This window comes from Protopterus annectens, chromosome 3.part0 (genome assembly GCF_019279795.1).
Source record: "Protopterus annectens isolate FY-2018-M chromosome 3.part0, PAN1.0, whole genome shotgun sequence".
NCBI classification, from domain to species: domain Eukaryota; kingdom Metazoa; phylum Chordata; order Ceratodontiformes; family Protopteridae; genus Protopterus; species Protopterus annectens.
Genome location: NC_056731.1, coordinates 454,144,935 through 454,167,983, shown reverse-complemented (window position 1 = coordinate 454,167,983; position 23,049 = coordinate 454,144,935). Strand labels below are relative to the sequence as shown.

Here is a 23,049-nt window from a genome sequence, read left to right as displayed (position 1 = left end):
CACATCTTCACAGTTAAGGCTGTGTACAAATGTCTGCTGGTGACATTACAAGATTGGTATTATACCATAGATCTTATCTCAAAAGCTTTGAATTTTGATATGTTCAACCAGGCAAGTTATAGACTTACAGGGTGTTCAATAATAACTACACAGTTGTTTTTCACTGTGTGCTCATCGCTGTGCAATGCGCACATGGCCACAGAAAGTTTTGGATTCAGTAAGCACCATGTACAGGCACTCACCCCCGTACAAACCAGGTAAACATCAAGGTATACTAATTACAGCATTATCAGCTGAACTGCATGCTAATAAAACAAAAAAAAAAAACATCCATGTAGACTCTCTCTGCTGGTTTGTCCTGCGTATTCCAAAACTTTTGGAATACAGCTACAAAAGAGGTCTACATGGACAGAAACATGTCAACTGCTGCATTTACAAGGTAACCCTTGTACCTGGAGTGCATTGTGTAATAATAGGAATGAGTGGCATATCCTTATATCACACTAATAGAGCAACGTACCTTGTTTGTGCCACAACAGTAACTCACCTTGCCCCCCCCCAAAGAACAGGAAATGACACCATTTGCTAACAAACCCTCTTTGAAATGCTAAAAGTTCTATCAAAGGAACTGTCCCTGAAACATTTTTACATATTTATCACACAGCATTTCATTTTCATGTATTGCCAGTTATGTATACATGTGAAATGGCTTAGCAAACATGACCATGCCACCAGTACACTTTTAACTAATGCATACAGATAAAAGTGTAAAAGCTTAAGCTTCAGATATTTCTTAAATATATTCCAGCATATGCAGTTGGTCAAATGGAAGTTAAGTGCAGTACTTCTCTGTACAGATATATCCTGAAAAACAGCATTATGTGCAGTCTTTCCAATAAACAACTGTCCCCACCAGCACTTTGCCTAGCTACATGGTTGCCTTTCTATGGTGTATATTCAGGGTTGTCAGCATGGTGAAGATGTAAATGAGGTGTGAACTCATCAGAATTGCTAAATCCCAAAAAGATGGATGCATGTAGGGATATAAACAAAGTACAGCCACTACCTCATTGTTTGGTTTAATGGATTGCATCTGTGGCTGATTAGTGTTTGGGAGAAGGAAAACACAACAGCACTGCAGGCAGCCTTATTTCCAGTGAGTGTGTCGGGTCACATCTACAAAATGTTAGATGCAAGGATAGAAATGTAGGTAAGCAGCACACAAGTCACAGGTTGTGTTGCTTCACATCCAACCTGCCCCTCATTTGTTGGTAACTGCATCTGATATTATTTCCACTTAATATACATACACTTTTTAAGGCTAATGATATAGAATGGCTTACATACTGCATGTCTCAGATTACTGCTCAGATAAATGAAGAATGGTCAACAAACATGGAAACATAAGCTAGAGATGTATATTTGCAAGCAGTAATCATGACAGGTTGTGTGATCACTAGATGCACTACCTCCAAAACTAATACATGTACAAATGACACTTGTATGGTTTTATATCAGTATAGATGCTGTTGCAGTTGATTGTCTGCATATTGATTTAAGTTCTTTGCTGCAAAGCTGTTTGTGTGGTAAAGAGGGATAAGGTACCCATCCTGTGTAGTGAAGGTGCACTAGGGTGAGTGTTCCAATCCAGACCTATGTAGAAATATCTCACGTGTTCTAACATTTTCTAGTGTGTATGTCACAGACTGCCTTTCCTCATTTGAACTATTTCTCCATTTTTTTTTCTTTTTTTGGGAGAGGCAGTTTGTGTGATGTGCCGCTTAGCACAAACATGAGAAAAAAAATGAATGTCAGGCTTGGCTGTGCTTATCTCATTTGTGCGAAGTGCAGCAGTGTGCAAATTGGATAACTGGCCAGACAGGACCCAGACAGTGAAAAAAAAGACATTGGATGCATTCAATTAATACTATTAGGCATCTCGCAAACCCACTAAATGACAGTGTGCAGCAGTTAACAGCGAGAACCAGATACTGTTAAACTTACTTAAAACTTTTGCTCTTGACTTTGGTGCAATAAAATGGTTCAAATCATATCTTAATAACAGACAACAGGCAGTGCGCTGGAAAAACAGCTTATCCAACCTCCTACCTATTACCCGTGGAGTCCCCCAAGGATCAATACTTGGCCCCCTTCTGTTCTCAATTTTCATTAATGATCTACATACTAGTTTGTCCTCTGCTACCTGTATACAATATGCTGATGATTCTACTTTGATTTCTTCTGCCTCATCCCCCTCTGAACTGCACTCTATCACTCAACAGACTTTCCAAAATGTTGAAAAATGGTTCTTAAATAGATGCTTAATCTTAAACCCCAAGAAAACCAAACTGTTACTTTTCTCCCCCACCCGAAAATCCTCTCCACTCAACTTCTCTGTCTTCTCTAGTAATGGCACCTACATATCTCCTGACCCCTCCACCAGGCACCTCGGAGTAGAGATAGACCACAACCTATGCTTTGACTCTCACATTAACAGCACAATGAAATTAGTCAACAGAAAACTTGGCTCCCTGTTTAAAATTAAATAATTTCTTACACCTCTAGCCAAAACTTCCATTGCCCATACCCATCTGATTTCTACCATCCTTTACGCCTCCCCCATCTATACATATTTATCCAAAACTAACCTCTCCAAACTGACTGTTGCCTACAACAGTATTGCCAGATTTGCCTCTGGCTCCACCTTTAGAACACACCACTGCTTAAACCTAAAACAATTGCGATGGCTTGAGCTGCAAAATCTCATCTTATTTCACCAGCTCTCCTTAGCCCATAAAATCCTCTACAAACCGACCAACACCCCTATACTCACTACCCTCATTAGTCCTTATTGTAATCTCAAAAGCCTACGCTCTTCTAACAAACTTCTAATATCTACCTGTAAATCCAACAACTTAGCAGGTGACTCCTTGGTCTCTAGCACAATTGGAAAAGCCTGGAACTCCCTTTCTTCCAACCTCACAGCTATCTCCTCTCTTCCCAGCTTCAAATCCAAACTCAAAACTCACCTCTTAACTCACTGGCTCTGCCCCTGCTATAACCCTGACTAGCTTGCATTCTGTTCCTAGTACTCTCATTTATCTTGCCTACAAATCTTTTCAAAAACTTGCTATTCAGTTTGAATACCCTTTGATGTTCTTATTTTTGCTTATTGCAGCCACTGCAAAAATACTATTATGATACTATTTTTTCTCTGAGCTAGATTTGTAACTTTTTTAATGTTTAATGTTGTTTAATGATTTTTTAATGTTTAATGTGTTTTCATGTGGAGCTTTTCTCCCAGGGCCTCTGCTGAAAATGGACATATATCCAGTTGGACCAGCCTGGTCAACAAATGTAAAATAAAATAAATAAAATAAAAATGATTAGTAAAACATAGAATGTCATGTAATTAGTCCTGTGGCAGCAGGTGTAGGTTATGGCTCGAGTACAGATGGTCCTGGGTTCTAGTACAGGGTGTGCAATCTTTGTTTTACTGTTGTGACACTGCAGTTTATAGCAATGAACTGCAACACAGACAAGTGCTTTCTCAAACTTCTTGTGTCAACAGGTGCAAGTGCAGGGCTGCCATACTAATGGTTCTCGGTTTGATTACAGGATATTCAAAAAACTTTTACTGTTGTTCCAATTCCCATTATAGTCAGTCTCACTTATAACACACAACAAAGTGGAGCTGATATTAATTATATGTATGAGGGCTGACACAGTAATATCGTGTCAGTTATTTATGTATATATCTATGTGTTACCACATTTATTATCACATGTATGACTGTGGGTACACTGTGTACTATATCCATGTAAGTATATTTCTGCTGGACTGGCATGGCCTTCATATTTGCCTAACACAGTTACACAACTGCCTGTACAGCCAATAACCTTGAAATTGCAACTGCAATTATGTAATGCCTCACTGCTTGCTACTGTTGCTCTGCTCTTACCATCAAGCAAATGCAGTGCTCGGAGGTGAGCACTGCAGACCACCATGTCTGCACAAGTTTCAAACAGTGTGCGCACTACCTGTAAATGCGATGACAGGAATTGGTGGGAAAGCATCATTCTCCATTGCTCTAGATCCAAGGCAGACATTGCAGGCATTTGTAGGGAAGGTGCCAGGTTTAGGGCACAGAGATGGGGTGTCCAGGAGTCCAAGATTACTATTGGACTCCTAGTTAAGAACCACAGTGCCAAGCTTTTGTACAGGGACTATTCTGGCTCCCAGTATAAGTTGGACGCTTGGAAAAGTTTAGCCCGGGCTGTAACCAGTGCCACCGGTATCCCCCGTACTGGTGAGCAATGTAGACATCACTACAATGACCTCTGGAGGAGGAAGAGGGATATGCTGGACCATTGGATCGGGGAATCTAGGACTGTGGACATCCCACACCTAAGTATTGTCGCTCATTCGTCTCTAATACAAACAATGAGAAGGCTTGGTGTTTCGTTCAGATGTTTTAACACATATAAACACATCAGAATAGATAGCAGACTCTATAAATACAAATTAGCAAACAGAGCTTACATATACACATGTTCACATCTCAACAGCTAACTACAAAATGGCAGTCTGACTTGCACATGCTCAGTATTTATACACTGTTGTAAGCCCTTGGACAGTTTCTTAAAGATGTATACATACCGATCTACATCCTCCCTCTTAAAAACGATTGCCCTTTACACAAAACAACAGCAGAGATAGGCATGCATTACTATGTACATCAGAAACAAAATACAATGTTCATGTCCAAGGTGCCTCATATCTATTGCAAGGTTTAGAAATGCGACCATATCTCATAATGTAACAGCTGGGACTAAAATTAGCAACAGGGACAATCTGCAGTGCACAAATCTCATCTGGAACATCTGGATTCATCACAGGAACATCAATGTCCTCTGGAACTTCCTCTTGAATTGGAACACCAGATAACACACTCTGAGAGAGTCTCTCTCACAGGCTATCTGCTATGGTATAGGCTCGGACACTGGTAGTAAATGCCTCCGATTCCACCTAAAGATTGTAGTGTACAATGTCAGCTCTGGATCAATAGTCTTCATGATACCAATCCAATTATAACCTTTGGACAGTTGCATCCCTATCACTTCTCCCTCTAGTAAAGGACTGAGCAGTCTGCTGGTCTTATCATAATAGGACTTCTGGGTTAGGTGTTTCTTCAACAGAATGTTTTTCACTGATCTGCTGTTCTTGACACATGGAACCAGCAACTGATTACTGATTGGTAATGTGGTCTGGCTTGTCTCGAAAGAAGTCTCTGAGCAGGTGAACCAAGATGTTTGTCAGAAGGAACATTTCTGAGGTTCAAGAGATTCATGAAAACATCACTACTGTCTTGCTTTGACTTTTCAAGTAACTGCTTTGCACTTTGCACTGCGCGTTCTGCAAAACCATTTGACTATAAGTACTCTGGACTACTTGTGACATGAGTAAAATCCAATTCTTCAGCAAATCTTTTGAAATGTTGGCTTACAAACTGCGTGCCACTGGCAGAAATAACTGTATGGACTACCATGTACAGAAAAATGACGTTTCATCTTAGTAATGACTGTACTGGATGCCATGTTAGGAAGTAAGTCAATCTCGAACCAAATAGAGTAAGTCTACTAACACCAAATAATGCTGACTATTCCACTTGAAGATATCTGCGGCTACTGTAGACTAAAATATTTCCGGAATCTGATTTAGCTGAAGTGTTCCCTTCTGTTGATGTGGCTTTGTATTATTACACAGGGAACAAGATAAAAGTGCTCTCTCAATTTCTTGTGACATAGAAGGCCAAAATACAAGTCCTCTTGCCCTTCTTTTGGTAGATTCAGTTCCTGGGTGACCACAATGCAAAATAGTAATGTACTCTTGTTGCAAGGACTTTGAAACAATTACTTTTATACCTTTCACAATGATACCTTTGTCAGCCAAAACCTCATCTCTGTATGGAAAATAAGGTTGCACTTCTTGAGGTAAACTAGATTGCTTTGACAGCCATCCTTGATTGATAAAGTGGTTGAGCCTTTGTAAACCTGGATCTGTAGCTGTGTGATCTCTCAGCTCATCAAGACATGTGGAGGAAAAATTATGCATTTTCATGACTTCAAAATCATCAATCGAACGAGAACTTTGATTTTCATTCTGTTCAGTGGTATGTCTGGGCAATCTGGATCACGTATCAGCAAGATAAAGAAGTTTACCTTTCTTGTAGACAAGATTGAAAATGTACTTTTGCAATCTCACCATCATATGTTGCAGTCAGGCTGGAGCTGAATGCACTGGCTTTTTCAAGATTGTGACTAATGGTTGATGAACTGTTTCAATTTGGATACATCTATCATAAACATAATCATAGAACTTCAAACATGCAAACAATTGCCAAAAGCGCATTCTCAATCTGGGTGTACTGCTGTTCAGTTTGGGTAAATTTTCTTGATGCATAGGTTGATCTTCTTGTAGAATGACTGCACCATGACCAAATTTTGAAGCATCACAGGAAAGTGTAACTGGTTTGTGAGCATCATAGCATCTGTGCAATGGAGGGCTAGCAATTCTTTGTTTCAGGACATCAAATGCTCTTTGGTGTTGCTCTGACCAAGACCAGGATAAATCTTTACATGTCAGCTCTCTGAGTCGTACAGAAAGTTGGCTCAAGTCTGGAATGAACTTGCCTAAATAGTTGACCATGCCAAGAAAACACTGCAGGGCTTAATCATTGTCTGGAGCTGTTATCTTGAGAAAGGTTGTTTGCTTTTAAGGGTCTGGTCATAGGCCTGTACTTGAAAATAAGTGACCGACATAAGAAACTTCTTGTAGCCTGAATTTGCATTTGTGTGGATTGAGCTTAAGATTCATTTGACGTGCCCTTTTTAGAACTTTTCTGAGGTTTCTGTCATGCTCTGCTTCATCACGACCTCCTACTAGTATGTTGCCTACTAAGATAGCACAAGGATACACAGAAAAAAATTTGCTCCATTGCACACACAGACTTCACTTGCAGAATTTAACCCAAATGGGATTCTCAAAAATCTGTACCTGCCAGAGTACTGAAAATAATGAGCATTGAGGATTTTTTTGTCAAGGTGAATTTGCCAAAATTAACTCTTTGCATCTAAGACAGAAAAAATACTGGCATTTGGCATCAAGGCTGTGACTTCAACTGTGCGAATTGGGTGATGAGGTCTTTTTAGTGCTTTGTTCAAATCTCATGGATCAATACATATTCTGATGTAATCTGAGTTTTTCTTATAAGCTACCAGCATGGAAGATACCCATTCAGTTGGAGTTTCAACTGGACAAATCACACCTTATCGCACCATTTTATCCAGCTTGGCTTTGACTCTGTTTTGCATGGCTACTGGAACTTTACGTGCTGGCCTGATAACTGGACTGACCTCTGGGTGTAACTTCATGGAGTGCACAACTGGAAGTTTGCCTAGTTTGTCTTGGAAAAGATCTGCATAGGTAGAAAAAAATGTGTTGGGCAAAATTAGAGTACTGGCCTTTTAAGTTAACATGGTGAACTTCCTTATTAAATGAAAGCAGCCTCATTTTCAAAGAGTCTCTGAGCCCAAATAATGATTGGGCATGCCTCTTGACCACATAAAATAATAAGTCGTAGATGCTTCAAGCAGAGCAACATGAAAGCACAACTGAACCTTCAGTATGAATTTCTTCACCTCCATAAGCAACATGTTTTGCACACCTTTCCAAATCAAGCCTTTCATCTTTACACATTCTAGCAAATGATTCTGCAGACATTACACTTAGAGCCTGTATCAACTTTGAGCGCTATGACTTTGCCATTTATCCAAACAGTACAAAATACTTAATTCTTTGCCCTTAAGTCTATTGCATTGTCCATTTCATGAAGCACTGACATACCATAAAGAGTCGCTAGCAACCCTACTCCATTGCTTTCTAATTAATCAACTCGTTTCTTAAAAAGCTCCCTCTTAATAAAAGAATGTGGGCCTTTTGATTTACAAAATCTTCTAAAATTATTCCATTTATTGCATTTGTGGCACTGTTGACCAAAAGCTAAACTTTTTTCCCTTTTAGATTCATGACTTCCACCACAGTTGGCAATGAAACCTGGATGGGGTCCAGGCTTTGAGTTTGCTGACTCACTCTTATGCTTCACTGAGAATGTGCGGCTTCTGGAATGTGCTAGGAAGTCCTGGGGTTTACCAGTAGGTGCTGCAGGGGTGACAGCTGCCATGTGCATGGACCTACTTCTTTTAACCATGTACTGCATACTATCAACATGAGCACTGTGCCTTCTAGAGCTGCTCTCATTAGTAAGCATATCTGTGTGCTTTTCTGTAAGCTTGTATATCTGACAAATCTCAGTGACCTTATTCAAATTTAAATTACTATCACAAACAAAATCTTTCATAAAGCATCATCTTTTATACCACACACAAGTCTGTCCTTTATCAACTCATCCCTTAAGTCACCAAATCTGCACATTTTAGCTTTATTTCTCAGGTCAGTTAGATATGCTGCAAAAGTTTCACCTGGCTTTTGATCCCTTGTGTAAATTACGTGCCTTCCCATCATAACATTTGTCTGGGGATTACACATTTCTCTAAATTTACATTTTAAGCACTCACGGTCCTCCCTTGACTCAGCTGGTACAACAATATGACAGATTTCCTCCTCTCCAGCAGACAGCAGGTGCATACACAAAGGAGCGTTCCCTTTCAATAGCTTCTGATCTTGCTAAATTAAGTAGAATAAATGCCTTTGTATGATCATCTTTATTAGAAAATGCAGCCTGTATGAAAATGTCATACTCTTGCTCAAACGCTCTCCAGTTCTCAGCAATATTACTGTCAAACACAAATGCACTGGGTTTTCTAAATCAGTCTGCCATGCACACAAAGTATACACAAACACAGTGAAAATATGGCCCTTTAATTATGTACATTCAAACAGTTCTGTGAGCTTGTAACAACAAATGCACAATAAACTCTTCAAAATGCTTTACTTTCTGAAATACGCTCTGTAATGGCTGTATTCTGCAAAATATGCCCTGTAATTGCTGTACTTTATGAAATATATACTGTAACACTGTACAAACATGCAAGCACTTTATACACTTCTGATAACTCGAATATCTTTGCTTAATATGAAAAATACATATGCTTTGCGACAATGTGGTCATTTCTTTATTTTATTTATTTTGTGCAATTCGGACTTTATTTCAAACATTTTCCATAGTAATTCTAATACTTTTATCAATATCGTATATATAGGTTTATGCGAATATCGTTTAAAACATTCTGTATGCCCCTATTCATATTTTGCAAAGAAATAGCGCTGAGCAAGATTTAATACCCGAAATTCATTTCTGACCTGTTTTGCGAAGTTTACACATTTTTTGGATGAGCCACTGTTGTATATTCCACCAACTGTAGCAAAGTGACTCTACTCATTACGGCCATGTCATCTCAAGCTTCTTGCTCCCTTGGACATGCCAGTTCTGACTTCAGGCTCTTTAGATATGCCAGTTCTGACTTCATGTCCTTTTAGATATCCCGGTTCTGACACTACGTTGCTCAGTCATCTCTAATACAAATAATGAGAACGCTTGGGTTGTCGTTCAGATGCTTTAATACATATAAACACATCAGGATGGATGGCAGCATCAATAAATCTGAACAAACAAACAGAGCTTCCATATATACATGTTCACACTACAACTGCTTACTACAAAATGGCAGACTGACTTGCACATTCTCAGTATTAAAAGCTGAATATAGGCAAGACTGGTATTCATAATGGTATTCTGTTCTGTTTTTCCACAGCTGCACGTGATTGTGAGATAAATGTCCAAACCCATGTTGCCAAATTGGCAAAGATGATGGAAACCTTGTAGCATTTATGCAGCAGAATAGAAGTGTTACTCCAGCATTAAAAGTTAAAGACCGCTTTTTTTAGTATTTTATAAAGTTGTATCAAACTGAGCGTGCATATCTCAACTGTAAAAACAAGAATGCATACATTAATCTGTAGCATAAACCAAAAGTGCAAAATTACGGTTTAATCACAGATTGTGAGTTCAAATACTACACTTCCCATCCATACAATACTGTTACTTCTGCAGTGTACATTTAAATTAAATCAAAGCCTCTATACCAGTGGCACAAATGCCCTGCTGTAAAATGTAATCTGCATAACTGGAACATGTATATGTGTAATATATGCGGATGTCAAGGAGTACTTGCTGCAATCTGTAGCATAGTGTGCATCTGCTAGGAGCTGGTAGTCTTAAAAGTAAAGGTTAAGATAACAGAGTCAATTAATTATATCGATACATTGTATGTCATATATGAAGGTACTAATCTTATCTGATTTTTTTTCTATCACCCCCCCCAACCCTTATGTTCTCTTTTGTATTTTAATCTTTTTTTTTAATTTTTTTTTTTTTTATTACAAGTCATCAAAATGTGTCCATGTCATCCATGTTTACCACATCACTAAATGCTCCATAGCACAATGGGGTAGGCCTGCCCCACAGGATCTACCTGCCTCCCCACCAGCTCTAGCACCACTGCCCAGCATGTCTGGGAGCTAACCTGGCAGCATCGCCTCTGCTCCCCCTGCAACACTTGACCCTCAGGTAGTCCTGCCCAGAGGCTAGTCCAGTGGTACCCTCCGGGAACAGTGGTGGAGGTCGTGATTTTATCACCTGCGCTGAATTGCCAGGGATGGTGCATAGGGTTTTGCACCGCACTTGGCCCATAACAAAAAATCATCCCATACAAAGCTCTCCATTTCACTCAGGTGTCTTCTTGACACACTTGATTCGGTCCAATAGGGTATACAGCAGGACTATGATGTGGTCATCCCTCTCCGTGGAGGTGACAGTCCAAATTCAGTTGATATTTTGCAGATATGTTCACCTTACATTGTTAAAGAAATGGATACCTACGGTTCTTTCCTACCTCCCTCCTGCACATTCCCACCCTGCTTTCCCTTTGCTCTTCCCCTTGCTTGCTCACCATTTCACCACTGTCCTATCTTCCCCATTTCTTTTCTTTAATGCATTATTGTGCAAAGGTCCGCATCACACACCAATGTGCAGCAGCGGTAATACAAAAATAGTTAAAAGTATTACATACAGCTGTATTTGAACCTAGTACCATCTGGTCCCAAAAAGGAATGCATCACTACATTAACTGTATCAACATGTGCTGTCACAGAGTCAGTTAAGCAGCAGGTATACTTCACAGACTCAATACTAACTGTGAGGCTTTAGCAATGCGTCTCGCATGTGTGCACTGCTTAACTACACTCAATAATGTGCATCTTGCATGTGTGTGCACTTTGCTAATAGTCTCGCAAACCTACTGCTCGCCTCACTATGAAATTGTTCATATTATGCTTTATTACTGTTTTCTGTCCATTTCCTGTGTATGACATGGAATTACATGTGTAAACACTGCAAACAGAGGGCCCTATCTAACAATATGTCACATATTTACAACATATCCATCTGTTGCCACCCTCCCAAGCACTGCAACCCTGGTGTCTCAGTAATTTTTCCATATATATATATATATATATATATATATATATATATATATATATATATATATCAACCACAGTACAAAACGTAATATCAAATTTTGTGTGCTATGCACATCACATCAATCTGTTAGCATGCAGAACTACAACTACTGACCCGTATTCCTAAAAACACTTATCTACAAGGCTAGAGAAGGAATCAGCAAGGACCATATCCACAGGGACATAGGTGACCTTCAACAAACTTGACCCTACCCATTTTGTTTTTGTCGAGGGTACATCTTGCTTACTGTACTTGGCATCATGCAGGCTGCTGAGAGGTAACCTATATCTGCCCTACAGATCAGTCTCAGCCCCTGTTATAATGGAAATGCTGTACATCTGCAAATCGAATGGGACAAGAATAACTTGTCCCAGGGTTTTCAAACTAGCCTGTGACATAAACAAAACATGCTGGGGAAACAGATACTCGCTTTGTGTGCTGGCCATTTTTGGTGTTTGCTTTATACTATTTTGGCCTTTGCACTTTGATGTACCTGCAAAGGAGTTGGTGTTGTTTAAGACAGATATATCCCCCAATGACTCACACTCCTCTGTAGTAGGCTCCTACTGCATGTGAATCAGGACTCCTCAATGACCATGTTCAAGCACATCCTTGGCTACTGGTTGGCTGATTGTAAAGTCACCTCTGGGATGGCACCTATGCCCCTCATGGACAGGGCCAGTTAGTGCCGCTCACAAAATCGCTCTGCTAACAATGACTTTCCAATGATGCTTAATAAAGGTACTTGTATTTTTATATAGCTAGGCTTCTAAACACCATTGGGCCATTAGGCTAGTAGACTCCTATGTAGATATGACTTTATAAGCCAATGCAGGTTTCCCAACATTTTGTTTCCCATATGGCCTGCTGATGTCTATTTTATGTTCACCTGTAGTCTTGTAAAAGTCAGACTTTTGCTGTGGTGCTTGCATAACATATTGTACTCAGTAGTTTGTGTACTTATGTAGAGGTTCTGTTCTCACTGCAGTCAAATTGGCATGTGTGTGTGTGTGTGTGTGTGTGTGTGTGTGTGTGTGTGTGTGTGTGTGTGTGTGTGTGTGTGTGTGTGTGTGTGTGTGAGACTAGCTAGAAGAACAGAAGTGTGTATCCTACAGTTACCACTCCAATCCCATGGACTGACAGTATTTTGATGCTTGCACATGCCTACACAACCATTTAACGAAGGCATCCCAACAACTTCTCTCCAACATGCACTGTTGATGTTATCCACTATAAGTTGACCTGTAGCCATGTAAAAGTCAGAGTTGTGCCATGGCACTTGCATAAAATACTGAGTTCTGTAGTCTGTGTACTTGGGTAGGGGTTCTGTTCTCACTGCAGTCAACTGTGTTTGTGTGCGTGTGTGTGTGTGTGTGTGTTTGTGTGCGTGTGTGTGTGTGTGCACTTACTTGACATTAGAGACATTTTACACTAGCATGTGAAACATTGTTTTTACCATTTTCCTCTTAACAGACTGCTAATTTGCAGATGTGCAGTATACACATCCGGGCAGGGTCAGAGACATCCTGTAGTACGGGCACAAGTCACCTCATCCTTTCCAATACAGATTTCAGGAACAGTGCTTTCAGTATATCCACTTATGTCATGGCATGGTTTGTAGGGCTTGTAGTTTCTTGGTATGAAACCCCCATGTTCTGTCCAGCTGCTGCAGGTGTCTGATGAGGTACATGCAAAAGGAAGTATTATAAATTATTTAAAACTCTAAATCTTCTGGGTTTCTAATACCATGACGGGAATGGACCCCATTCATAAGTCAAACTACAATTAAAGTTCATGAGATTAGTATTGTTTCAATCTTTGATGTCAGCCAAAAGTGCTCTTCGCAGCACTTGCAATGTGCCCAGTAATGAATCCTCCTGCAGTTCATACAGAGTTACATGGATTGGGAATATGTCCAAGTATGACTGTGGATTCTTTTTTATAAGACCCATTGCTCCTATTACTATTGGAACTGTCTGGGTATCTTTCTTCTACATTGCTGTCGTTTCTGTCTACAGATCGTGATATTTTATGACTTTTTGTGTCTCTCTGTACGCAAGACACTGTAGTCTCTGGGTGTGGCAATTTCAATGATCAATGCTACTGTTGTCTTCTTTTCTTGGACCACTATATCTGATTTTCTAGGATCTATTTTTTGAACTGTTGGTAATGGGTGATCTCATGTGATATACACTTCATCATTTTCTATGAATCCTTGTGGCTCATGTTTCAAGTGTTTTTTAGCCACTACAATACCATAATGTTTGCACAATCCCCAGTGCAACACTCTTGCTACGTTATTATGCCTTTCAGTATAAAGTCCTTCTGCCATTAGTATGTCACAACCAACAAGGTGTGCAACTGTTTCCAATTCAGTTTTACAAAACCTACATTTGTCTATTTCTCCAACATGTTCAATGGACTTTGAAAACAAATGTGTATGTAGCTCACTGTCTTGGGCTGTCAATATTAACCTTTCATCTCTTGGTTTGAATTTGCCTCTCCTTAACCATTCCTGTGTTCGTTCTTGATCAACATGAGGTTCTTCCAGAAGTTTTCTATACTTGCAAGTATATTTATGCTTCTTCCACATTTCTTGCCTTCTCATCTGGTCCTTCACTTTAAATTCTTTCATTTTTGTTACACTGAGTTGCTGCCTGATTTTTATCTACTTCTGGTTTGATTTCCATTTCTGCTTGATGCCAATATGCTTCTGCTAAATTAAGCAGAGAAATCATCTTAGATTTATTCTCCTCATGTTTCAAGACTTTCACTATATTTGGGTCTTGTGAGGTCGGCATCTATGTGTGGAATCCCACAATTGCTGATCTATACATGTAATCAATTTCATGGAGGCCCATCCCTCCTTTGGAATTGGGAATATATAATCTTGGTATACACTGATTTTTATAAATCATTTGGTGAGCATGAAGCATCCTTCTTGTTTTCCTATCCAATCTATCCAACATGTTTTGGGGTCAGTCAATCACTCCAAAACTGTAAATTCTGACAGGAAGAACAAATTGGTTTACAGCTTGGATAGTGTTCCTAAATGTCAATGCTGTTTTCAGAATTAATTTAAGTCTTCTAAAGTATTCCTTACTTTTATTCACATTTATTCATGTTTTATTGTTGGTCTTTCATCAATTACCAAATATTTATACACTCCTTCTTGCTCAAGTTCTTTTATATCACATTCTTGTCCCAAGCTGATGTTTTCCTGGTGCTGCAGTTTTCCTGCTTTAAATGTTGCTTTTGCACACTTAACAAGACCAAATGACATTCTTATTTCATCTGAAAAAGTTTTGACAACCTGCAGCTGTGCTTTCAATTCCTCATCTGATGAGCTATACAGTTTCAAATCATCAACAAAGAGAAGATGAGAAGTCTTTACAGAGAGTCCACCTGGAATATCCCCTTTGAATTTTTATCCTTGGGATAATAATCTCTCCTTTATCATGGATTAATTGCAAAGTGGTCTGCCACTGTTTCATGGTTACTATAATGTAGTCAATCAGGGTAGGGTGTATCTTATACATTTTTAGCAGTCTTTCATCCATGAACGTGGGATACTACCAAATGCTTTTTTGTAGGCAATTCATGCCATAGTTAGATTCTTACCCTTTTTACAGTTCTCCACTATGACTTTTTTAACAACAAATGATCCTTTGTTTCATATGACTTTCTTTTATTGCCCTTTTGTTCTAATGCCATAATTGAGTTTTCTTTCAAATGACTATAAACTCTGTCGGCATCAATTCCCATGCATAGTTTTTACATCATCGGAAGGCAAGTTATTGGTCTATAATTTTTAGGGTAGCTTGCAGGTTCACTCTTAAATAGGAGCACTGTTTTTCCTGTTGTTAAACAGGTTGGTGTCTGTTTGGGGTATACATATAAATAGTTCTTACTCATGGGTAAATCTTCGTGCAAAGATGTTAATATTTTCAGCCAAAAGTTACGTACTGCATCTGGTCCTGAGGTTTTCCAATTAGAGGCTTTCATTAACTTTGTTTCAGATGCTCTGGTTGTTACTTCATCCCATTTCATATCATGTACCATTAACCCTCTTATTCTTTCTTTTACTTCTTCTATCCATTTAGCATCTTTGTTTTGTTACACAGGATCTTCATAGATACTTCTCTAAAATATATCTACTTCCTCTTTTTTTTGGCAGTCTTTCAATTCCTTTTACATTTCCCAATTCTCTATAAAACTTTTTTTGGGTCATCAATAAATTGCTTATTTTGTACTTTTCCTTTATACTTATCTTTGTATCTTCTAAGATTTTCCGCCTGTGATGAACTTTTTAGTTTATTTGTGATAGTGCATGATAGATCCTGATCTGTTCCAATACTGTGCATTGCTTTTACCATATCTATCTTTCTTAATATTTTTGTTGATCTGTTTCCTATTTTATAGTCTTCTAACAGCGACACTTCTTGTCATACTTGCTTTATAGTTTTCCCTGTTCGATATTTCCATGATGGTATTCAATTCCTCCCCTTCCTTTTCCTCGCTACCCTGTGTTCTTGTGGTAAAACCTTATCAGTTATTAATTTAGCTGCACGTAATATATCCTGTTCACTTCTGTTATATTGCATAAATCTCTATGAACAGTCCTAATTACTGTGTTCATTTGTTTTATCTGTCTTCTAACTTTTGGGGTTTTATTGACCTTCTCCAGTCTATTTCTCTCATTGATCTTAATATACCTATCCATGTCTATTAAATCAAGCAACTCTTCTATTAGCTCATTTTCTTCCAAAGTGAGGGCACATCCCTTGTTTTCTGTTTCCTGTGGGCATTCTATAGACAGTTCTATAGCATCTTCCCGTGGCACCTTCTCTTCAATTTCATCCTGTGCCACCTGTTGCTCTGTCATATTGGAAGTCACTGGCCTACCACTCCTCAACATTAACTGCATCAGTTTCCACAGTTTCCTGTTCCTTCCATTGCTGTCTAGCTTCAAGTGAACGTTTATACTGGTTTCCTGTGGAAGGCTCCAAATTATCTTCATATGGCGCACCTGACCAATTGCTTCCTGTTCCACTGGTTTCCCTTTAATTTGGATATCCATTACTCTATCTTGTTGTGGTGCTTTCTGAAGTAGATTTTCTACACTGAATCCTTCACTTTGCAGGTACTCCATAACCTCAGTTTCTATTTCTTTAACTTCTCCATTACTAATCTCCTTTTCTACTTTTCCTCTGTCTTTTTTATTTTATTTTTTGTATTGTAACGTTTTCCATGTCTGGATTCCTTTGCCTGTATTTCTATTCAAATAACTTTGGTGCTACTCTTTTTGTACTGCTTAGTTTTGCTTTCTCCTTTGCATAAATATTACACCATATTAAATCTCTTTTTCTTTACCATGTCCATATTTCTTCTTCAGATGTTTCCTGATCTTCCTGTTTTTCCCTACTTTGGGGACTCGCTCCATCCTGCTGTGATGTGACCTGTGTTAGACCTCCTACACCAAATCCTTCACTTCGCAGACACTCCATACTCTCAAGTTCTTTTTTTTAATTTCTACTTTACTAATCTTCTTTTCTACATTCTATCTTTGTGATATTTTTTTATTGTGAGATTTTCCATATCTGGATGGCTTTGCCTGTATTTCTCTTCGAACTTCTGTGGGGCTGTCTTCTTTATATTGATTAATTTGGCTTTGTCCTTTGCATAGATATTGCACCATATCAAATCTCCCTTTCTTTCCCATGTTCATATTTCTTTTTTACACTTTTCAAATATCTCTTGGTTTTGTTGTTTATATTTTTGTACTTCCTCAGATGCTTCTTTTTCCAAACAGATCAAGGTTTCTTGGTCTGTATAATGTTTTTCACAAATCTGTTGTATTAACAAACACAAATTATCATTTGAAGCTTCTGACATTTTTTCTTGCGGAAATATTTTTCTTTCCTCTAATTTCTCTCTTAATCATTTTGTATATCTTGTGTCTGGAAATTCTGGGCTTTTTGCATAGTAGTAACAGTACATCATTTCTTTCATATCCTCAATAGTCCATTTATTGTCTTTATGGCTCTTCTTTGACCTATCAGTTTTTGTGATTTTTGTGGAGTACTACTTCCTTCTACAACAGGGGGACCATCTTCCCCCTGGGCCTGGCCTGGTCCCATTGTAGTACTGTTTCTGTGTTTTGAGGATTCTACACAGTCATCTTTCCCAGTCCTGGCACCAGTGCACCTACCAGGACTGGGCACTTTTTTATCCTGGGTTTTGTGCACCCAGCTATCTTTTTTTGTTTTTGACTTACTTCTATCCATGATATATGCTATATAAATACAGTCAATATATCAGAGTTGCCTTGGGGAGATTTTGCGAAAACAGGGTCCACCTTGTGAAGGTACTCACCAACACTTGAGGATGAATTACATCTCAGCACTACTACTCTCCTTTGCTTGCTGACATTTCATCTCTCCATTCCGACCCCCTTCATCTCTCCATTTGGATGAGGATTGAGTACAGTGCTCTTACATTCTCTTCAGATCTGGATATAATGGCCTGACTTCAGAGGTGCATGACATAGCCTTTCCTTACCACCGTGGACACTTGGTTGAAGTTCAGACTGCTATCTACATGTGCTCCCAAATCTTGCACCACTAGTCTCAGCATTGGGGGAGTGTTGTCAATGGCGTATTTACCAAAAAATTCCACTTTGCATAAGGCACAAATCCTGACACATTCTGTATTTATTAGTAGACAGTGTGGCTTTGGCACCAATCATTTGCATGTGTTAGCCCCTCTTGGACTATAGTCACATCATTGGTGGACTCAATGATTGCATCCAATATACATGAGTCAGCAAACATGGTAAGCTACAGGTTGTATTTTGTAGCCTGGACTGTTGAGAAATAGATTTCAAACAGTACAGAGGCCAGCACAGAATCTTGTGATACACCAGTGGTGACAGCTGTAATGACAGAGGTTGATTCACCAACTTTCACAGTATGGGATCTGTCAGTGAGGACATTTTTTAACCATCTAATGATGCAAGTGCTAATCCCTGTCTGGTAGAGTTTATCAATGATACCTGAGCAGATGGATTGTGTCCAAACCCTAGGACAGATCAAGATAGACAGTATGCACTGTGTTATGTTCATGCAGGCCTACTACACAGAAACAAGGGGTTGTGACACCATCACAGATCTTCTATAGCATGGCTCAGAACATACTACTACCTGGCATGGTGTGATACACACTTCAACACACCCTCCAGATGGACTATGTTCCCGTAGAATGATGTACATCGACATGCATCCATCTAAGTGGGCTGGGGACAGCACCAGATACATGCATGTATAGATGCATCCTGCCTCTAGTGATCTGTGAGGTAGACAAACATGTCATCACAGACCTTCTCTAAATGGACACTAATAATATCCTGGCTGTGTGCAACAGACATGTGAGTTTTTGATGCTACATCTATGTCATTCACATCTGTCAGATGTCCTCAAAGAGCATCATCCTGTAGAACTTAAAAAGGCCAAGGCAGTCAACAGGAATCCACACTAAGGTATTCACTCCACCATGACAGATGTGGTCGTCAACACCTATATCACCAAGTGGGTAGAACAGTGGATCACATACATAGCATCTAAATATGTAGAAATGTGTGGTCACCTATACCTCGTGTTCATTGATCAAGTGTGTACATCAGGGCTGTCTGCTACGCCCTTTCCTGTTCATGACTGAAATTACAGACGTCAAGAATGAGACAGAAATCCTGTGTCTCAACAGCTGTCTGGAGGACTACAGATTGTGGACAATCATTGACTCCAACTGTGATATCAGTACACTGCAGTTAGTATTAATACACATCAAAGATTGCTGCCACAGCCATGACAACACATGAGTTGGAAAAAAAGCATTTGGGGCGTTGCTTCATTATGCAGAAAAATGCAAAAACCAAGGATCATGTAGATGTCATATCCTATCAGCAGATCAGCTGTTATGTGGAATCTCCATGAGCATGTGTCCACGGTGTTGAGTACTCCCTTGTATGTAACACAACTACTAAGCATGTGCAGGACATCCACATGACAGGCCATAATACCTTCATAGTTCACGGCCTTCACCATACCAATACCAGCGTACAATGCACACTTCTTCATGTCCCTCCATGCACATCTTCCAGTGATGTGTAACTGAAGTGTACCACCTTTGTCAGTGTGAGCTGTCGTACATCTATTTGTGCATACCTAGCTATTAGTTTTGCTGCACAAATGTTACTGTCTGATGCAGGGAACCCCCATCAAGGTGTAATACCACACGCATGTGTGATATCTGTTTCAGTGATGCACTCATGACATACATAGCTGTTTAATGACACTGATGGCATGGTTTGCATTCTTGACACTGTGGATTGTGCCATATATATCTCTGCCATGCACACCAGTCAACTAGCCTGTAGTGCTCATAATGTCAAGTGCATCCCCCCACACCTCCTGCATATGTTAGAGTCAGGAGAGTGTGCTTGAGTACACTCAGACTGCTGACATGTCCTAATAGTTGTACAAGTGTGTTGTTGCAAAACCATCTATGCTCACTCAAAAACACATATGTTGTGTCAGAGACATAGGTATTACTGGTGATATTATTCTGATATTGTCCATGATTGTGCATGATGGTTTTACTGATGACCATGAGCCTATATCTGTGCCCTACTTGTTGTAAGAATCTGATGATAATACAGGCATACTCGGGCAAATCAGTTTGCAGAGCTTCACAATATGCACCTAACTCCAACTGCATTTAACATCCATGATACATGTTTTCTCCATTGTTCATGTCTGGATGCTTATATCACACAGACATCCTCCACTGTTATGTCACCTTGTGTGACAGTCAAATCATATACATTTGTCATTGTGCAGTCCGTACTGTGCCATGTGGAGATTCGATCAGTGTTCCTGCTACAACTGTCTTCCTTTTACATTTCCTAATGTGCAGTACATTACAATGTATAGTTTGTCCTCCTTCCTGGTGTTCACCCCTAAACTTCATCTGTGTCTCTCTATTCAATAAACACACTTCCCATGTCTGTTTCTTATAAATGGCAGTCCATGTACCCTTACAGATCATTGACACAATGTGTACAGACTTCCTGGAATTGGATTCCACAATACTCAGCACTATATACACTGCCCTGTCCTGTGCTACAACACTTATTAATATATGAAAAACCCTGGTGGTCTGTGTGGCATTCCACACAATCCTGCAAGCCCAGTATGCTGGAGTATACACATACACTGTCTTGTCCTATCCCCACAACATAATACATTAATATATGAAAAACCCTGATGGTCCGTGTGGCATTCTGCACAATCCCGCTGGCCTAGTATGCTATTCTGTAACTAAGTTCACTATCAGTGTTGCTTTACATGGTTTCTGGCCACCATGAAACCCTGCATGTTTACACCTGAAGGCGAGCCGCTGCATGAATATTCATTTAAGTGCTGCTGCTAACCGCACAAATTCAGTGTTCTGAATCCTACGGTTAGAATATACCTGTATTTTTACTGGGTGTGTATCAACAGCAGGAAAGGGGTTGATGATTGAATATTTGAGGTCTTACTGTACTACATTAAAAGCACAGAGGTACAGATTAACCTCAAGCTTACAGGAACAATTGTCCTGAATGCTCATTTCACTAAGACCTGTATACATTTACTGATATGTACACGCTCCCGCTTGTCTTCAAATTGTCTGTGTACATCTAAGGTAAATTCCAGTGGCATGTGTTTAGGCATTTGCAGAGGGATATCAAATTCAGCTGGTTGCTAACCAAGATAGTACTAAAGGGTACAAGTCCAGAAACAGAAAAATATGTTACTATCATAGCATGAACTTTTCTGCATGACTAAGTCCTTGCATCACTCTGTGCTGTTATTACCAGCTATTAATTTTTCAAATGTGGCCTTCAAGGAGGCTGCCACTCTGCATAACTCATTCGACAGTCAAGGCTACAATCTCCCCTAAAGTAATTTTACAGGGGCAAAGAGTGTCCTGTGAAGGCAGGAGCACTTGCTCTGATTGCCTCTCTCCACTGCATTATGAGAGGAGCATGTTTTCTTAATTTTTTGACCATCAGCATCAGTCTACTTTTCAAGCACCTGGCTTCCACTGAATGTTATCAATTCCTATCTGAAACAGCACCATAAGGAACATTTCAACAGTAAGTTTGGAAGAATGGTAGGGAGTTTTTGTCAAACTCAAAACTGTAGTGCAAAAGCATAATTTCTAGTTAAGGTTTGATACATTTCACAGTTGTGTATATCAAATTATATTCGGAATGAGCTGTTTTTTGTAAATGTCTAACAGAGTTTTACTAAATCTGTAGGTAGACTATTGTCTTTGACCTACCCATCCCTCTCCCTTCTCCATGACGTCTCTCTACAAACAGCCAATACAATGCAAATGATGCACACAAGAAAATAACTGGAATTCTGCAAACAGTGGAAAGCGACTGCAATATCAAAAGACAAAACCAGAAGAATTACAAAAAAATATTTTCTCTCTGTGAGGTACTGTTCTATTTCATTAAAGAGAAGGACAAGTAATGTGTGATGAAAACAAATCTGACATGATCTTTTTTTCCATTTACATTTGAAAGTCTTTGGTACTACATTATATCTCTAACAATTTCATTCAGATCAGATAAGCTTTATGTATACACACACACACACACACACACACACACACACACACACACACACACACACACACACACACACATATATATGTATATATATATATATATATAAATATTTTGTGTGTGTGTGTGTGTGTATATATATATATATATATATATATATATATATATATATATGTATAATAAAATAACTTAAAACACCCTGAGCACGAGAAACAAACTTTGAACTATAAAACAAAAAAATAAAGCACGTAGGATGAACTATATAAAATATGTGCACGTGTATGTATATACATGTGTATGTGTGTATATATTTATTTGTGTATATGTGTATATATATAGATATATAGATATATATATATATATATATATATATATATATATGTGTATTTGTGTATATGTATATACATATATAATATATACATATCTACCACATATATATACAAGTATTTTCTTTTATAATTTGAAATACCAGAAGACTGAATTTCATATATTCAAGATGATAACATCAGAAATATAGAACTACAAACTGTAAGAAAGTTGAAACTTTGCAACATCATCAAAAGCAATGTGCATGTACAGAAGGCACTGGTGGACTTCAATGGGAATTGTGGTGAAATCAGAAAGTCATCTACTTCAGTGTCAGATAACATTTAAGAAGGAAGTTTTTAATGTTAACAATTGTAATTTTAAAATTATCCCTGTTACCCTTGTTACCCCTTGCTGATCGGCCCCGTAGGCTGATGCCCGCTGTCCATGCTGCATTCTAACCTAA

General features: G+C 38.9%; 1 protein-coding gene across 1 annotated transcript in view; it reads right to left on the bottom strand.

Annotated features, from left to right (window-relative positions):
- MTRR (5-methyltetrahydrofolate-homocysteine methyltransferase reductase) overlaps positions 1–23,049 on the bottom strand; it is a 780,817-nt gene that overhangs the window by 4,973 nt on the left and 752,795 nt on the right. The window lies entirely within an intron of this gene.